Source organism: Gossypium hirsutum, chromosome D06 (genome assembly GCF_007990345.1).
Source record: "Gossypium hirsutum isolate 1008001.06 chromosome D06, Gossypium_hirsutum_v2.1, whole genome shotgun sequence".
NCBI lineage: Eukaryota > Viridiplantae > Streptophyta > Magnoliopsida > Malvales > Malvaceae > Gossypium > Gossypium hirsutum.
Genome location: NC_053442.1, coordinates 28,347,408 through 28,365,914, shown reverse-complemented (window position 1 = coordinate 28,365,914; position 18,507 = coordinate 28,347,408). Strand labels below are relative to the sequence as shown.

Below are 18,507 nucleotides of genomic sequence, written 5' to 3'. Positions count from 1 at the left end.
TTTTAAGAGGCCTTAAAACCAGCAAACTCCTTGGTTAAGGATTTGAACACTATTTCAATCTGAGTGTTTACGTCTAGTTTAGCCTCATTTTTCTCCACTTCCGCAAAGAATTCCATTAGCTTAAGCATATTTATTTGATTGGAGTGCTAAGTTTCTGCTAAAAGTTTATCAAATTTGTAATAACGGATTGTTGAACTAATGCGACTTGATCTCCGAGCAAATCCTCCAAATTTGTCATGATCTCTTTAGTAGTATAAAAACTCTCGTGTTACTTTTGCAACACACTACTCATACTCGCTAACATATTACATCGAGCAATCAAGTTAGAATCTCTTTAGCAATTTCTTGCTTTGGGCTAAGCTTCAGGAGGGCACATTTCGTCAAGAACGAATTTGTGTTTCTCATAGCTGAAAACTAATCGCAAATTTTGTTTCCATTCTCAAAAGTTATCCCTTTTCAATTTATTCTCAGTAAGAATGCTAATAAGTGGAATAGGGGACATATTTGAACCAAAAAAATAAAGATTCACTAATTATTATCTTTGTATTAAGCAAATATTTTCGTTTTAGCAACATATCAAAAATGCAGTATGATGCATACGTCTCTTATTAAAACCTTGAATAAACATTTTTCAATTGCTACGGTCATTCTCACACCCATCAACCATGTCGCCTTGGGTCCCATGATTAACTAGTAAGGACAAGGATTACATTTAATCAGTTCGTGAATCTTAATTCTCAAGACTCCATACGAACCAACGACCATTTAACATTTGGCCATCATCTCTAGCTTAAATACCGTTTCTTGGGAAACTATTTAATAACGGTCCATTTGTTTACATGTAAAAGGTTTTGCGAAAAATATTTTCTACATTTTCCTATGTTTGTTTTACAGAAAACAACTTGGTCAATGGCAAATGACTTACGGGTCAACGAAAAATAAGTCTATTTTCTTGTAAAATAACTTACCCTTTTGAAAAGAGCAACTCATTTTCCGGAAAAGAGCTCCTCTATAGGTAATTTTATTTTTATATAAAAATTAACTTAAATCAAGTTTAATATTATTATATTGATAATGAATTTTATTTTTATTTTTAAAAATATGTAAAAAATATTAAAATATTAATACAAAATATTATATTTTTCAATATTATTAAACATACATATTTAATTATTTATATTTAGTCACATAATAATTTATTAATACAATTAATTTAATTTATTATTTTAATAAATTATTTAATATTTTAATTTTATTTTAATAATAAATTTTAAAAATGATAGTTTTAAATAATATTCTTCACATATTATTAAAAATATTCAATATTAATATTTTAATAATAAATATTTATTACAAATATAAATATATTAATAATAAATATATTATAATATAAATATTAAAATATGTCATAAGTCTATGTACTCGTCACAAATTTACAATTTAGTCTTTGTACTTTTATTTTCAAGAATTTAGTCTCTCTACTTTTCAGATTTGAAAATTAAGTCCAATTGTTGACATTTTTTTCTTTTTAAATTTTGTTGTTGTTACATGTTTAAATAAAAAAATTTACTTGGTAGTCATGCAACTAAAACATGACGTTGTAATGAATCTGAATTTAAAAAAATATATTTAGTATATTCAAAAACAATGTAAAATATAAATTTATAGATATAAAATAAACTCAATTAAACAATGAAAAAAAATCTCAAATGTATGTTCATTTCATTGAAAACAGCTTTTATGAAATATTTTTAAGAAATCTGTCAAACAATAGAAAATATTTTACACAAAATCATCTAAACACTAGAAAATATTAACTTTTCCAGGAAAGTAAGTCATTTTCCAAGAAAGTAAGTAATTTTCCAGAAATCATTTTCTGAAAGCCATTTTTAGAGAAACAGATAGACCCTAAGAGAAGATCTTGAGTGTGTAAGCATTGAATCAACACCCATTATGAACACGCTTTCATTTGCGAGTCATCTTGGGATAATCTCACTGAGAGTCATGCATGACTAGTTATCCTTAAAAGGAAATCTCATCCAGTGAACCCACATGATAAAGTTTACCTTAGGGTGCGACCAGGGTAGAAATCGGATCAAAACTTTATCATGTTATCACTTAGGGACCATTAATGGAGGTCGTAGGTCTTGTTCAAGGACCTTCTCCCATTCAATATTTTAAAATAACATGTAAAGTTGTTTTTATCCCATATTTCAAGAATGGCCATACAATAGCCCTAGTGACATTCTTACCTAATCTATATGACATGCTTCTAATAAATGCATTGTAACACCCCTAACCCATATCCGTCGTCAAAATAGGGTTACGGAGCATTACAAGAAAATTTTAACATAAAAACGTTCATTCTCAAATATTTCATAAATTATATCATAATCCATGCAAACACTTGCATAATGTCCCTTTTTCGAACCCTCGAGGCCTTAGAAACACTTTAGAAACGATTCAGGACTAAATCGAAAATAGTTAGAACTTCATGGCAAAAGATAGAAAAATTCATACTACAAGGGTCACAAGGCCGTGTGGCCAGGCCTTATGACTCATACGGCTGAGACATACGCCTATGTCTCAGGCTGTGTGGGCATTTGAAGTAGGGACACGTGGACGTGTCCAGCCTGTGTCCGTACCCGTGTAACTCTCTAACTTGGTTCACACGGCCAAGCCACACACCCGTGTGCTAGGCTATGTAGCTCTTGAAATGGAACATTTAAAAACCTACAGGGGACACACACGGTTGAGACATACACCTGTGTCTTAGGCCGTGTGGACAAGAAATAGGCCAATTTCAAGCCATTTTTTTCACCCAATTCAAGCACACCCTTACAAGTCATTTGCACCTATATTCAAGCATTCAAAATGTACTAACACATGTATATTCAAGCTAGATCATCATAGTATTTAATCATACAATCAATATGCCCAAAAGGCACCTCAATCACAACAATCAAACATGATTATACATTTGCTAAGTTTAACCACAAATCAACTAACCTTTATAACTAATTTTATGCCAGCATTTACCATAATGTTCACATGTCAATATCATACTCAAAAACACCAATTTGACTATTCAACACCTATCATCACTACCTTAGCAAACTTGACCATATGTCAACACCTCCAAACACACAAAACTAGTCATTTATTAACTCAATGTTCACTATCAATTTCCGTACCTCAATGATCATATTCAAGCATATCAAAGCAACATTTCATAACATGCATTTTATACACCATTCCAAGTCCCAACCTTTAAGCACCAACATGCCAAAATATCAACCATAATAGACCACATATACATGCCAACATAACAAATAATGCATCATCCAAAATACCATAATTACAAGCCAAACATATTGGCTATATCATCAAGCACAAGACACCTATACATGTACATATTTAACCATTTTTCGATTAACTTGTTTCTATATCAAACATGCCCTAAATGTTCACTTTGCAAACATGCCAACTCTTACCACTTTGGCCATAAAACCATGCATCAATTTGATATTATAAACACCAACCTTTAAACATCAAAGTGCCAAAAGCACACTAATCATCAAGGCACTAAATATCGTTAGTTTCACAAATTCAAAGCAACATTACATGCTGATATCATTAACTAAACATTAGACATACGTCCACCTGTACATGCCATTATAACCACGACCAAAGCATCAAAATCTACCGATAAAATCGATGGATAGTGTGATGGATCTCTGACTAGATTCCAACCCAATTGAGCTTTCGATAATCTGTAAGGTAAAAGAAAAACTACGTAAGCAATGAATGCTTAGTAAGCTCATATAAACTATAAGCATAGTAATCCATTTCAATAATAAACTTTATAGAATAAACATAAATCTATGTCAATACTATAAGATTCATAAATTGATATGACCATCAACTCACAAATGAGTAAGTTCGTTAACATCACATATTTATTGACCATTCATAACATGATAGGATTTCATAAGACATAATATATAATCATCAACCTTTTATAAGATTATATATATTTCTATTTATTTACTTTCCATTCCGTCCCTAATGCTTATAATAAGCCTAAACAACATTATTAACTCTTGATTCAGTGTATTTATCCATAGCATAATTAATTTCCTCACATATAATACATCATAATACATCCCAACTACGTACTTACAGTTTCATTTCCTTTTCTTACCCGTTTCATATACAGAGTACAAGCATTGTCATAAAAATCAATCATATCCACAAGCTTGACATAAGCCCTAGAACATCAACAACACATGGTCATTTATTTAAACATGATTATGAATTTGACATGGGTAACCATTATTCTTGAGTGTGATTCAATTGGATTTATCATCCATCACAACATGTCATGTTTTTCCATGTATCATCATTCCATTGAGTTTCATATAAACATGTCTTAGTTCTTATTGAACACTTACCATTTCATTTGCATACACATAAGACATAAATATAACATTAACCATAGCCACAAGCTAGTGATTAAACACATAACTTAGAAATATCATTACATGGTAAGATATGGGTACATAACATAACATCGCTTATATCATACCTTTCATAAACATGAATATTCATACTTTGATCATTGGTACATCATACCTTTTCATATTTGTCGTAGTGAAGTCAATCGGAACCCTTACCGACGCTCACACAAAGTGTGCTAAACAATGGTTGTAACCGTCCCTTTTCATATTCCATGGTTGAAACCATCCCTTTTCATTAATCGATGGTCGTCACCATCCCTTTTCATACTTGATGGTCGAAACCATCCCTTTTCATTAATCGATGGTCGTCACCATCCCTTTTCATACTTGATGGTCGTCACCATCCCTTTTCATAATCGATAGCCGAAACTATCCCTTTTCATGATCGATAGTTGAAGCTATCCCTTTTCATATTCGATGATCGCCTATAGGCTGTTGGATTTACGTCGTCTCAGTACATGATAACTTGTATAATAACATATATATATTGATTCATTTTCAATAAAATCATATATTAAAATTAAATTTAATCAAAATTATACATAATACAGTTCATACGAACTAACCTGACTAAATTTCAGAAATGACAAAGTACAAAGGCATTTTGGTAATTTTCTATTCTCCTTGATTTTCCACCCGATCTTGATCTAAATTTATATTTTCATTCAATCTATTAATTTAGACAGAAAAAAATATATTTTATGCAATTTAGTCATTTTGATATTTTTATAAAATTGCCCCTAAAATTTTACTTTTATTCACTTTAGTCCCTGAGCCTAAAACATGCAAATTAACCATTTCTAATGCCAATTCACATCATCCAAATATTCATGGCACACAAAAAATCCCAAATTTTCAATAAATTTACATTAAATCCTTGTTTATTTACTATTCCAATAATTTAGTCTCTAATCGAAAAATTCATCAAAATCACTTAAAAAAATACTTTTAAACATCAACCAACATTTTAAATTAATCATTTAACTTCTAAAATCACATAGATTCATCAATGGAAAAATTCAAAATCTTTAACAGTTTCAAAAACGAAGGTACGGGCTAGCTGGACCTAGTTGCAACGATCTCAAAAACATAAAAATTATTAAAAACGGGGCTAAATTGGACTTACATGCAAAATGAGACTTTGACCGAATTCTTAAGCTATCATACATGGCTTCCATATTTCTCCAATTTCGGAAAACACCAAGGAAAAAGATGATAGCTTAATTGTTTTGTTTTTAATTTAATTTAATTATGAAATTATCATTTTGTCCTTTTAATAATCATCCAAATTTCATGCTTTTAGTTGCCCAAAATCATCCACTAAATTCTTAAACAGTATAATTACCATTTAAGTCCCTTTTCATTTATTCAAAAAGTCATTTAATCACTCAAATCAAAAAGTGATCAAATTTTACATCTTTTACAATTTAGTCCTTTTCGCTTAATTAACTATCAAAACGTTAAAATTTTTCAACAAAACTTTATTACCATCTTAATGAAATTCCTTAAATATTTATAAAAATATTTATGACCTAGTTTATAAAAACGAGGTCCCGAGACCTCATTTTCTAAAACCACTTGACCTAAGGTCATACCACTTGAACCTAATAAATCCCTTATATAACATAAATTATCAAACCAAAAACCTTTTTAAAACCATATTTGACTCATAAATATTAAATAATAATATCTATGAACTTACTCGTCGAATTTGGTGGCCCCGAAACCACTGTTTCCGACACCACTGACAAACGGGCTATTACATGCATGGCATGCTATGATAATTTTATAGTATTCACACTCATTTATTCACAAGAATAAATCAATTGTAAAGCAAAAACTTTTGGTTCTCCACGGTTTTTCTTTTGAGGGGAAAACCGAAGAAGTGAATATGAATTGTGCATCAAGAAGGGTCCCAATAAAGAGAGGTGAGTCAAATTTGACCGCTTAAAAACCAAGCATTTCCTAGCCAGAGCCAATCTTAGACATGTACTTTCTCATTACCACACTTCTCACAGTAATCGAATAACCTAAAGAAGTGAATAGAACAATACAACACATGTATTTACTCATTACCACACTTCTTATGTTTAATAGATCAACTGTGGATCATCTCATACATATATATCACAATTATATCATAAATAATTATTAAATAGATATATATAAAGAGATGGGTAATAAAATAAAATTGTCAGTCGAGGTTTTCATGGTTCTATTTCTAGAAAATAAATGAAAAACTAAAAAAGAATACATAGCTTTTCGCCACAAGGCATTCCTTGTGTTTTTGACCGCCATCGCTCCTTCTTCTCCTCGTCATGGACTCCTTTGGAAAAAATTACATTTAAGTCGTATGTCCGTTTCTGGCTCACAAGAATTCTATGATTTTGAAAAAATTGTCCTACGTGGAGATGATAGTCTATGATATATTTTCTAAAAATCACAACCTCAAAAATATATATACAAAATATATAATATTACATCCATTCCTATATATAACTCAAAACATGCATAAGATCTAAAGAATGTCACTTTCTATGTAATCAAATCATTCAAGAAGAAGAAAATTTTATTTTGATTATCTGTTTATACTTATAGATAGAGTGCAACCTGGCTCTGATACCAATTGTTAGAAATCGAGTTTGGAAAATGCAGCGAAAATAAATTTTAGGTCAAGTTGTAAATAAGAAAAATATCTCTAGAAAATTTCTAAAATAATTTCTTCAGAGAATTTTCTCTCTACAACTTTCTCTTGAATTCAAGTGTGTGAAAAATAATGACCTAAGACTCTCTTTATATAAGGAGAGTTTAGAGAATTCAACTATATGACTAAACTTAATCACATTAATATTAAATTAATAGAATATTTACCTAAAAGATAAACATTAAATTAAATTTAATATTAAGATAATCACTTTAATATTAAATTAATCAAATACTAGTAAGATAAGTATTAAATTAAATTAAATATTAAATATATTCAAATAATATTATTTTTAGAATAGTTAATTTGAAATCAAGTTCTCTAATAAAGTCCGAGTAGGAGTGTAATTCTTCCATTGCTTAACCATCGAAGACCTACCGTCGTCGACTATTTTTTGGCCATCGGAATATTGCCGTCGCAACCGTTAGCACCTCGAGCTGGTTCAATTTTTATCGTTTAAGTTTGGGCTAGTGACGGCCCAACCGGTCTGGTCCAACCAATGGTTGGACCGTCAGACCAGTTTTTCATACCAAGCCTGGTTCGACCAGTTTTTGGATTTTGGTCTTAGTTTTAGTTCTCGGACCTAATTTACGATCTCAGGTCTAATTTTCAAGTTCAATTATCCATTAGGCCAATTGTTTGACTTCAAAATTAATTTCTAAAAATATCATAATAATTTTAATTAATTTGATTAATATAATTTTACTTGATTAAAATTAATTTCCCCAAAAATCACTTAGATTTTTCAAATTAATTTTTCAAGAAAATTATTTAATCAAATTCTCTAGTTGAACAATTCTTACGACCGCCAAATTTAATTCCTCATCGAATAAACCAACTCAATTAAATTATTTCTAAAGTCATAGAATTTACTTCTAATTCAAATGTAGCTCGATCGTGCTTTTGTTGAGCTAGTAGAGGGACCAATTGGACATATACAATTAGACTATAGTAGTTGCAATTATACCCAGAAGTATCGTTTCAATATTTCGCAATTACTTAATCATGGAGTCAATCCATAAGAAGTACCATGATTGAAAACTCCTTATTGTATACTCTTTATGAAAACAATTAATCCAATTGCTTTGTCCAATGACCTCGTCATGTGTGTGTTACCCTCATATGCTATCCTTAATTCCTTTGAGTTAAATCCATTCACTCAATACAATCCTACTTTATCTCATTGTCACCATTATGTCTTCTTAATGATTAATATGATCACTGTCAAAAAATGACTATGATAAATTGCTCGTTCGAGAACAAGTAACCCGTGGCCACATTCCATATTTACCAATCCACACAATGCCAATAAAAAGGATACTATTAACTCTTTAATTGAGTTATGAATTCCACTGTTGCTAGTAAAGCCATACCATACACAAGTCATGTATCCAACATACTAGCTATCAGTTCGATCATTTTTAGAGCATAAGCCTCCACTTATATCAAAGCACATGAGTTACATATGCATGGTCAATGACTAACTCAAGATTTAGGTAAATCACACCATGAATGTTACAAGTGAATTAATTCACAAACGGATTCAGAATTAATTCATCTTGGGTCTAGTCCAATGTATCATTCTGACAATGAATATATCTATATCTTTACCCGTAGAGTCAACTGCTCCGATAGCCAAGACTAGTCATCTCCTCAATTGGAATTGTAGACAACAAAATAATCATTTTCAGTATTTGACTCAAATGCTCACTTTAATTCTTTTACGGGATTACAGACTCGTTTAGATTATCTACTGAAGTAAGTTGTCGTTCTCATAATGTAAACGTTCTTACAATGCCACTTATCATCAATTTGAACTTAGACAATCAATGAGCTAATATTTGATTGTCACAATTTCGCTATGCATGCAAAATATGAAAGACAAAAATATAAAAGACATATCAGTGAAATATGAAATTTATATATTTATCGTTCAAATACATAGAGAACAATTACATGTTTACTACAATATGAACACAATGAATTTTATTATAATTTTATTATAATAAACTTTGTATTTTACCCTCGCAAACCCTGAAAATTAACCCATTTGATTTTCAAACATATTATGGTTGCATTTCAAAAACGTAATAATAAAAAGTGTTTTACAATTTACATAAAATTTTAATATACAAAAAATTTAATTCCACTTAATTAAGATTTTGCTATATATTATTAAATTATATTTAAAAAATTTAAAAATAAATAAATATTACATGTGAAGTTTAAAATTTGCACCAGATACTAAATAATTACCAACGTTATCTTAGTATTATGACTGCTGAGGTATCAACAAAAAAAACTATGTCACTTATTCAACAATAAACTACTCCATCTAATATTGTTTCCTAAATTGCTTCAAAATATTACTTTAGATAATATATATGATATATTATATAAATGTCATTGTTATATTACAAATTTAAGCTCAAAACCAATTTATTTGTCGCTTTTTTATTGTTTCATTATAGGAAAAACTCTTTTAAAATTAAACAATACCTTTAAAATCTATTTTGTTTTAATTTTTTTTATCTATAATGTATATATAAAAGTACGAATTTGAAATTCTTTTTGAACATATAAAAATACTCTTTATTCTCATCATATTACTAAATTGATATTTAAAAATAATTATAATATTTAATTTAGAATTATTAATTAAAAAGTTGACATAAAATAGAAGTTGTGATAATTATATATTTAAAAATAATTATAATTTAATAAAAATTTGATAATTATACAATTAAAAATAAGTATAATTTAATTTACAACTAATAGTTAAAAAAAGTTTGATGTAAATAAAGTTTTGCTAATTTTAAAATAAAATTATTATTTGAATAAAACTCTAAGCATGATATATAAGAAAAAGTTGTGATAATTATAATTTAATTCAATTTAAAATTATTAATTAAAACTAATTATAATAAATTTGAAATTATTATAAAAATGACTTTTTATTTTTAAAAAGAGTTATGCTAATTTTATTTATGTAAAATAGAGTTATTAATTAAATTTTAAACATATTAATTATCATTTAATTAGTATTAGAGTTATATACCAATTAAAAATTAACTTTAACTTTAACTTTATAAATAACATTCAATAGTTATATATCTTCAATCAAGTAACATCTAAGAAAAATTATCGGTAAAAAGATGGAGATGGTTAACAATAATAAATTAGAAATATATAAAAAAGAGCAGAGTATTAAAATAATGATTATTTGAAGAGACAATATTGAATCATACTTGAATAATAATAGTACAGAGAAAAATATACTATTTTTTAATTAATGATGAAGTAGTATAATATTATAATATTATTTTTGGTTTTTTTATAAATCTTTTATACGGTAGGAAACAGATATCCTTAAATTCATTCATTTATTTCTTCATAAGTTGAAGTGGGATTTGTTTTATTGGAACAATTTACGAAAAAAGAACTTTTGCCTCTTTTTGAATATTGTTAGGGTTCTCTTTTAAAGTTTTTCAACATTTTATTTTATTTTATTATACAGATTTTCTTGCATCAGATTGGAATAAAACGACAAGCATGCTTTTAATACAAGTGTTGGTTTTGCTTTGTTGTTAACCGATGACCAAACATTCAAAACTAGCTCTTACCTGAAAATTGTATGGAAGCTTCACCCCATTTTAGCTTTTATTTTAATAAGTGGGTTAGCTTTGTCCGTATGCATGTTAATTAAGGATTAATTAATTAATTTATATCTAACATATTAAATTTAAAAATCACTAATTTTAATTTTTGTATATACTATTTTAGTTAATATCTGTTAACATTAAATTTGCTTTTAACTTTTAATTTTTTTTGGTACATATTACATGTTAAGAAAGAAATGATAATATCAAGATTTAAGCTTTGATATTTGAGAGTTTAACCAGTGCTTTCTTATATTGTTGACAACAAAATTTTAGTTTTTTTTAACAGAAAGAAACAATGCTTAACAATAAGATATCTTAGCGATAGCTGGAGCTCATTTGTCTTAGTGGATTAGTTGTAGAACTTCGGGTACTTCTTTGAGACTAATTTAGTTCGAATTATCGTTGCACACATACAAAAACTAAACTCTTGAAATGAGAATAAGAGATTTTAACTACTGTTCTTTTAACTTGAAATAATAATTTTTTTGCGGTTATAAATATAAAATAAATAAAATAGTCTTTTGGAAGAAGGTTTAAATTTAAGCTAAAAACTTGGGAATGAAGCTACGTTTATTACAAGTTCAAATAGTTATAAAAGAATAAAAAAGAAAAGTCTTTTAGAATGATGTTTAGTTTAGAAGCTAAAGACTTGGGAATGAAGCTACGTTTTTTACAAGTTCCAATAATATTAGTATGTAATGAAATGCGTGACCTGAAGTAATGAGTCGCATCAGCGCTGGCGTTTGTGTTTTCCAATTTCCACCACTAAACTTTGACTACGTCACATTTCACTCTTTTAAACTCAATTTAATTTAAATTTTATGCTAATTAAAAATATTTTTTCTTTATTAACAAATATAAATAATATTTTTTTACCGAGTCATAATACAAACATCATATTTGAAATATACAAAGTTAATTTTTAATATAATATAAAAATTAACCTTCAAAAAAAAAAAAATTTTCTTAAACGTCTAATGAGAGTTTATTTTTTTATTAAAATTTAATCTAAATTGATGAACAATTCTGAAAACAAAACTGAAATAGATAAATCAATATGTTTTACAAATAGGGAGGAAATAACTCTGTTTGTACTTAGTTCCATAAAATTATAAAACAAGGAAATTGCTAATCAACCTGAAAAAAAAAGTTTCATTCAAATGAAATTTGAATATATAGACTAAAAATATGTTCTACTTTTGAAGATGTCAATTTCTTTTTTTGTTTTTTTTGTTTCTATGTTTTCAAACAAAGTACAAAATGTTTGCTCTAAAATGTACCAAAATGGAATCAAAAGGAAAAATAGTACTAACCAAAAAATAAGTTGAAAGAAAGGAAAGGAGGCCTGCAACCACGTGGTAGAAAAAAAACAAACAAAAAAGAACAAAGGCAACACTGTTTTGAGTCTTTGAATTTCTAAGTGGTCGTCACATATAAATATAATCCGAGGTCGAAGTTAGTATTTGTAGTTTGATTTTTGCTTTGAGACTTGAAAGAGTTTGTATTCCTGAGAGATAGAGAGAAAGCAATCTGAAACCAAAATCCAACAAACAACTGAGAAAATTCTCAACAATCCGCTTCTTTCCTGTTCTTTTTAGCCCATTTGTTTGCTTTTCATTTTTAAGGTAATATTCTCTTTGTTCTCTACTGTTTACTTGCCCAGTGCTGGTTTCTCCTTTTGTTTTTGTTTTGATGCAATGGGTTCCATTAATTTGTTATTTTTCAGTCATATGTTTTTTAGAAATGTGTTTTTTTTTGGTTTCTCAAGCGGGGTTCTGAGAATATTGCTGTTTTTTAATGGTCTTGGCAGATCCAGAATCCTTGTTCTAGGATGTCGATAAGGGTTTCTTTATTTGCTTTTGACTTAATGAAATGCGCTTCTTCTTTTTTTCCCCTTTATTTTCATTCATCAGACAATGTGAAGAAGAGAAAAGATCTGCATTTGATTCTAATAAGATGGTAGATTTTCAAGTTAACAAGCTTTTATTTATTTTTTGCTTGGGGGGGTTATACGTTCAACAAGTGGTGTTGTTTGTGAAAATGGTTAACCATTTTGTGTATAACATGAATCATGATGTATCTTGTTTGTTGTAACATCAATAAATTTGATATATTTACCATTTAAAACGCCTAACTGAGTTGATTTTTGTTTCAGAGAAATCAGTGTGCTTTGTTGTGGGATGGGTGTTTCTTTTTCCTGCCCATTTGCTACATGCAGTGATGTGGAGAATGGCTTAGAATCCATCACGGTGAAGTCCATTAGTTTCGGTGATGATGAAGTCAAAACACCAGTTAGATCCACCAGTTTCAAAAGTTTAGATTCCGAGCCAATGATATTTAGATCTGTAGGTTCCGGAAAGATGATACTGGAGGGGTCTGTTAGCTTTAAAGGGAGAGATTTCGGGAGAATGCTTTCATTTAAGTCTCCTTCATTGGATAAAGCTGAGAATTTGCTCATTCAAGCTGTCAGTTTAAATAGCCAACGAATGAATATTCAATCCCCAAAACCAGATGGTTTAATAGAGACTCCAAAACCATCACCCGTTTTAGATCCCAACAATCCACAACACGAGGCAGCAATAAGATTACAGAAGGTATATAAGAGCTTTCGAACAAGGAGAAAGCTAGCAGATTGTGCGGTTCTTGTTGAGCAGAGCTGGTGTGTATTATATTTGTATGTTCTATATTACCTGTCTATGGAAAACTTTTTTGTTTTTTTCTAATGCAATTATTTGTTGTAATGTAGGTGGTGGAAGCTCTTAGATTATGCTGAACTCGAGAGGAGTTCCGTCTCATTCTTTGATATAGATAAAGATGAGACTGCAATTTCACGTTGGTCAAGGGCAAGAACTAGAGCTGCCAAGGTTGGAAAAGGTTTTTCGAAGAACGGTAAAGCTCAAAAGCTTGCTTTGCAACACTGGCTTGAGGCAGTAAGTCACTTGCAATAAAAATGAATTTAGTTTACAGCAGTTCTTTATTATTTATTAGTATTACTAATTCTTGTTTCATGTGTTATTCAGATTGATCCAAGGCATCGCTATGGACACAATTTACACTTCTATTATAATCAATGGCTCCATTCTCAGAGTCATGAGCCCTTCTTTTACTGGTAATTTTCTTTAACCTAGTGTTTTGGTTCATTACTAATACTTTTTCTACAAAGTGAAACTGAAAATGGATATACTTGTTTCTAAAGTACAGGCTGGACATTGGAGAAGGGAGAGAAGTAAATATAGAGAAATGTCCTAGATCCAAGCTTCAACAGCAGTGCATCAAATATCTTGGTCCGGTGGGTCTTTATTTCTTTTGTTCATCAAATTTTATCTGGGTTTATGTTCAAACCTTCACTGAAACAATTATCCTCCTTACAGATGGAAAGGAAGCCCTATGAAGTTATCGTGGTAGATGGGAAGTTTATATATAAGCAAACAGGGAAGCTTCTCCTTACTATTGAAGAAACTGGCAATGCTAAGTGGATTTTTGTTCTTAGCACATCAAAGATCTTGTATGTTGGCATTAAAAGGAAGGGTACATTTCAACATTCTAGCTTCTTGGCTGGAGGTGCTACCACTGCTGCTGGAAGATTAGTTGTTGATAGCGGTGTCCTTAAGGTATAGCTATGGATAATATCTTTCATAACTTTTGTTTTTTCAGTACTCCTTTTGTTATGCCACTCTCTTGACAACACTTACTATTACTCTGTTCAACAGGCAGTTTGGCCTCACAGTGGTCATTATCGACCTACAGAACAAAATTTTAATGATTTCATTTCATTTCTAAGGGAGAACAACATGGATCTTACAGATGTCAAGGTAAAAATATATATATATATATGTTATATGCTTCAAGTATCATTTTTTCCCCTAAAGCGAAAAGAAATGCTGACAGTGCCACTTGTTACATTCAGATGACTCCGGTGGATGAGGAAGAAACCTTGGTTGGCAAAAAAAGTAGTAACCATCTTAGATGCAACTCATCTGAAGGGGACTTTAGCTTAGAGCCCGAAGAGATCAGTGTCAGAGACTCTATCAAAGAGGTCGTTGATTCAAGGGAACAAGAAACTAGTGCAGCTCAAGAACACCCCAAGTCAAGGAGACTCCTCAACCTTAGCAGAACCTTGACAAATCTTGAAATACTGAAAAGAACAGAATTGTTTGAGATGTCAAATGGTGACCATAGAGCTGTTGTGCCAAGTTCCTATGATAATATGATGGATTCTCCTTTGAAAGATGGTTATGAGACGGAAGAGGAAGTCACTGCTTTGGAACAGGATTCAGTGGTTCCAAAAGAAAAGACCGATGAACATAATTTAGATAACGAGGTAGAAGACATTCCTGACGAATCGATTCTTAAAAGAGTTAACTCTAGAAAAGGAATGAAGTCCTATCAATTAGGGAAGCAGTTGTCATGCAAGTGGACTACAGGAGCAGGGCCCCGGATTGGTTATCTGAGGGACTATCCTTTGGAACTCCAATTCCAGGCTTTGGAGCATGTGAAATTGTCTCCAAGAAGTGCAAGCTATTCAAATTGTACTTTTCTTCCGGGTCTACTAGTAGCCTCAGTCAAAAAGTTTCCACACCAGCAGGTGCAAGTAAAGAAATGAGAACCCTAAGTTTACCTGTGCTCAAGAAGGGAAGTTTATTACAGAGAAGTATACGTTCCATGTACAACTCTCTCCATTATGAAGGGGAGCAGTTGTAACAAACATTCAATAGCCAGACTCGAGTACATTCCCGGTTTCAATTTAGAGTGAATAGAATTAGAAAAAGATGATATATGAATTCTTTTCAATACTAGATCCTTGTGTACAGATTTTCTGATTGGTTCATTTTGTATCAGAAGAAGACATTACAAATTGTAGGAATTCTGGGTTTAACGCCCTTTCAATACAAAAGGAAAAGAATTTACTCTCTGTTTGTTTTTTTTTTCTTTGGCAAATTAGGTTTACAGTTATAAGCTTCTAAGGATTTTCACAGCATTTACCTAGTGTATTCCCTTATCGGTGGAAAATTAAGGGAAAAGAGGAACAAAGTTGGAGGGAACTCCACTTGCATTACTTGTTTAGAAGCGTCGTTGGAGGGAAAATATAGCTGCATTTATTCCGAAGTAGACAATTTAAAATTTAAAAACACGTGGACTTTCTTTTTTTATCCAACTATTTTGTGCTAGGGTTTGCGGAATAATGTATAAACTGGGCAATTTTTACTTTTACGTGTGATTTTTTTTTAATTCATTTTGATATTTGAATTTGAAAATTTTGGTCTAAGTTAATATTCTCTAGTTAGCTTTTGTATTCGCAACTAATGAAATAGCAGCATATGTCCTAAAAATTAAAAAAAGATTTAAAAACAGAATTTTTAGGATTGTTTGTTTTTTTATTTCTCCATGTTACCGTCTATTTTTAGTATTTTTATATTTTTTTATTAAAATAATTTTAAAACAATTTTTTATATTTTTTTAAAAATTTATTTATTTTTAAATATTTTTGGATTTTTTTATTTCCATATAATACTTAGCACATGTACTAATTTGAAACTCACATAGTGTTGTGTTATTGGCTGTCAGTGTCAAATAAAAAACAATTGACAGAATTAATTAGGTATCTAAAAAAATACAACTTGATTAAAGATTTCAATTAGAATACTTTTTTAGATACCTAGTTAACTCTGTCAAATTTGTTATGATTTGACATTGGCAGTCAATAACACAATTTCACATGCCAGCTTCAAATTAAGACATACAATCATTATTTGATAAAAAAGGTAAAAATAATTAATAATTAAAATTTATAAAAAAACTATAAAAAGTAAAAAAATCGTAAAATATCATAAAAATAAAAATTTTGAAAAGCTCCAAAATTTTATAAAATACATGGAATTTTTTAAATTTATTATTTTTGAAATTATAAAAAATGTAAAATTACTAAAATTGTATGTCTAAAAAGAATTTGGACAAACTATCGTCCTAATTCATCTATAGCTGGACATCCATTTATCCAAGTTCATTACGCGTGAAATTGAAAAATAAAAAAATCCTAAAAACTTTTAATAACCTTTAAAACTATTTTAAAAAAATTTTAAGACACATGTAACTTTTTATTGACTACTTGACAAATACCTAAATAAAATGACAACTTGATTAACTGTTTTCAAGTTAAGGTACTAGTTAGATCTAAAAAAAAAATTAAGTACCAATAATATACAAGTTAAAAAGTTCAGGATTAAATTATACATTAACCCGTTTCCATTAAATACCAACTTTAATTAGGGATGCAATGAGATGCTTTTGTGATGGCTTTTTTTTTTGTTTTTTTGTAACAATTTGGTTTCTAGTGGTGTCAAAAAATGCTGTTTCGGAACCTTATTTTCACAACCCGAGTCCGTAAGTACTAAATAGAGATATTTCTGGAGTTAGTGTATTGATATATTGAAATTTGGTTAAGTAATTTAGTTGAAAATATGGTTAATTAAGGCTTAGGGACTAAATTGTAAAAACTCAATCGCTATAGAATTTTAATTAGAAAAAGGCTTAAGAACATAGGTAGTACTTATCCAAAAGACTTAAGTGGTTAATAAACCATTTTTGAATGGTGGATAGTGGATGATGATGTTGGATGTCATTAGGCTTAATTAATTTATGATTAAAGTATAATAAATTAATATCTAACTAATTAAACTAGATTAATCAAGCCATAAGCCTACTATATAAGTAAATTGATAGTGGAAGAAGATAAGAATTTTCTTCATCTTCTTCATTAAGCCATCGTCCACCATTGTAGCTAAAGAAAAGAAAGCTTTGAAACCCTTATGATATTCGAACAACAACACAAGTAAGTCCCTAGCCATTTTTCTTTGATTTTTGTAGTTTTTTTTTATCAGGGGAGCTTTGTTAAGCTAGCCCATGTATTAATTTGTTCAATTGCTAAGATTTTGATAAGTTACCATTGTAGAGAAATTGAGGATTTATGCTTAAAACTAATAGAAATTAAGTCTAGATTATGAAAAGGATTGTAAAGCTTAACAAGCTCAATTATTAGCTTTGTTACAATAGAGACCAAATTGAATACAATGAAATTTATTTATAAAATTAAGACAAGAATAGAAAGTATATGTTCCCTAATGAGTAAATGTGAAATTAAATTTTAATCGGAAGCTTTTACTGGAAGTTATGTTTGTCCTAGGTTTAGGGGATAAATTGAAAAATATGCTTGACTTTGTGTTTGAATGTGAATTTGTGGAAATTGATATTGTTTATTTTTTTGTGTTATCGTACGTAGCTAACGTCGATGTTGAGCTATCAAGAGGGAAAAGAAAAGCGAAAGTTATCGACGAGTGACACAAAATCCTAGTTTGTACTTTTATGATTTAAGATTGAAATATTTGCTTGCATATGCATGTTAATTGAATGATTGATCATTTAGGTGAAATGAAGATGGTACGAATTGTTTTGTTGGTATTGAAAGGGTAACTTGAGATAATGTACTAAAATGAATAAAATGAAAATAACATGAATTAGTTGGAATGTGATGTGTGATATAGAAATTGAATGGAAATATGTTATATGACATAAGATATAATGTGTATTGATAATGACTTGGATTGTGATTATGATTGTGGTTTAG

General features: G+C 29.5%; 1 pseudogene; it reads left to right on the top strand.

Annotated features, from left to right (window-relative positions):
* The first annotated feature begins 12,264 nt into the window (after window positions 1–12,264).
* Window positions 12,265–15,796, top strand: LOC107901966 (IQ domain-containing protein IQM2-like; annotated as a pseudogene).
* The last annotated feature ends 2,711 nt before the right edge of the window (window positions 15,797–18,507 follow it).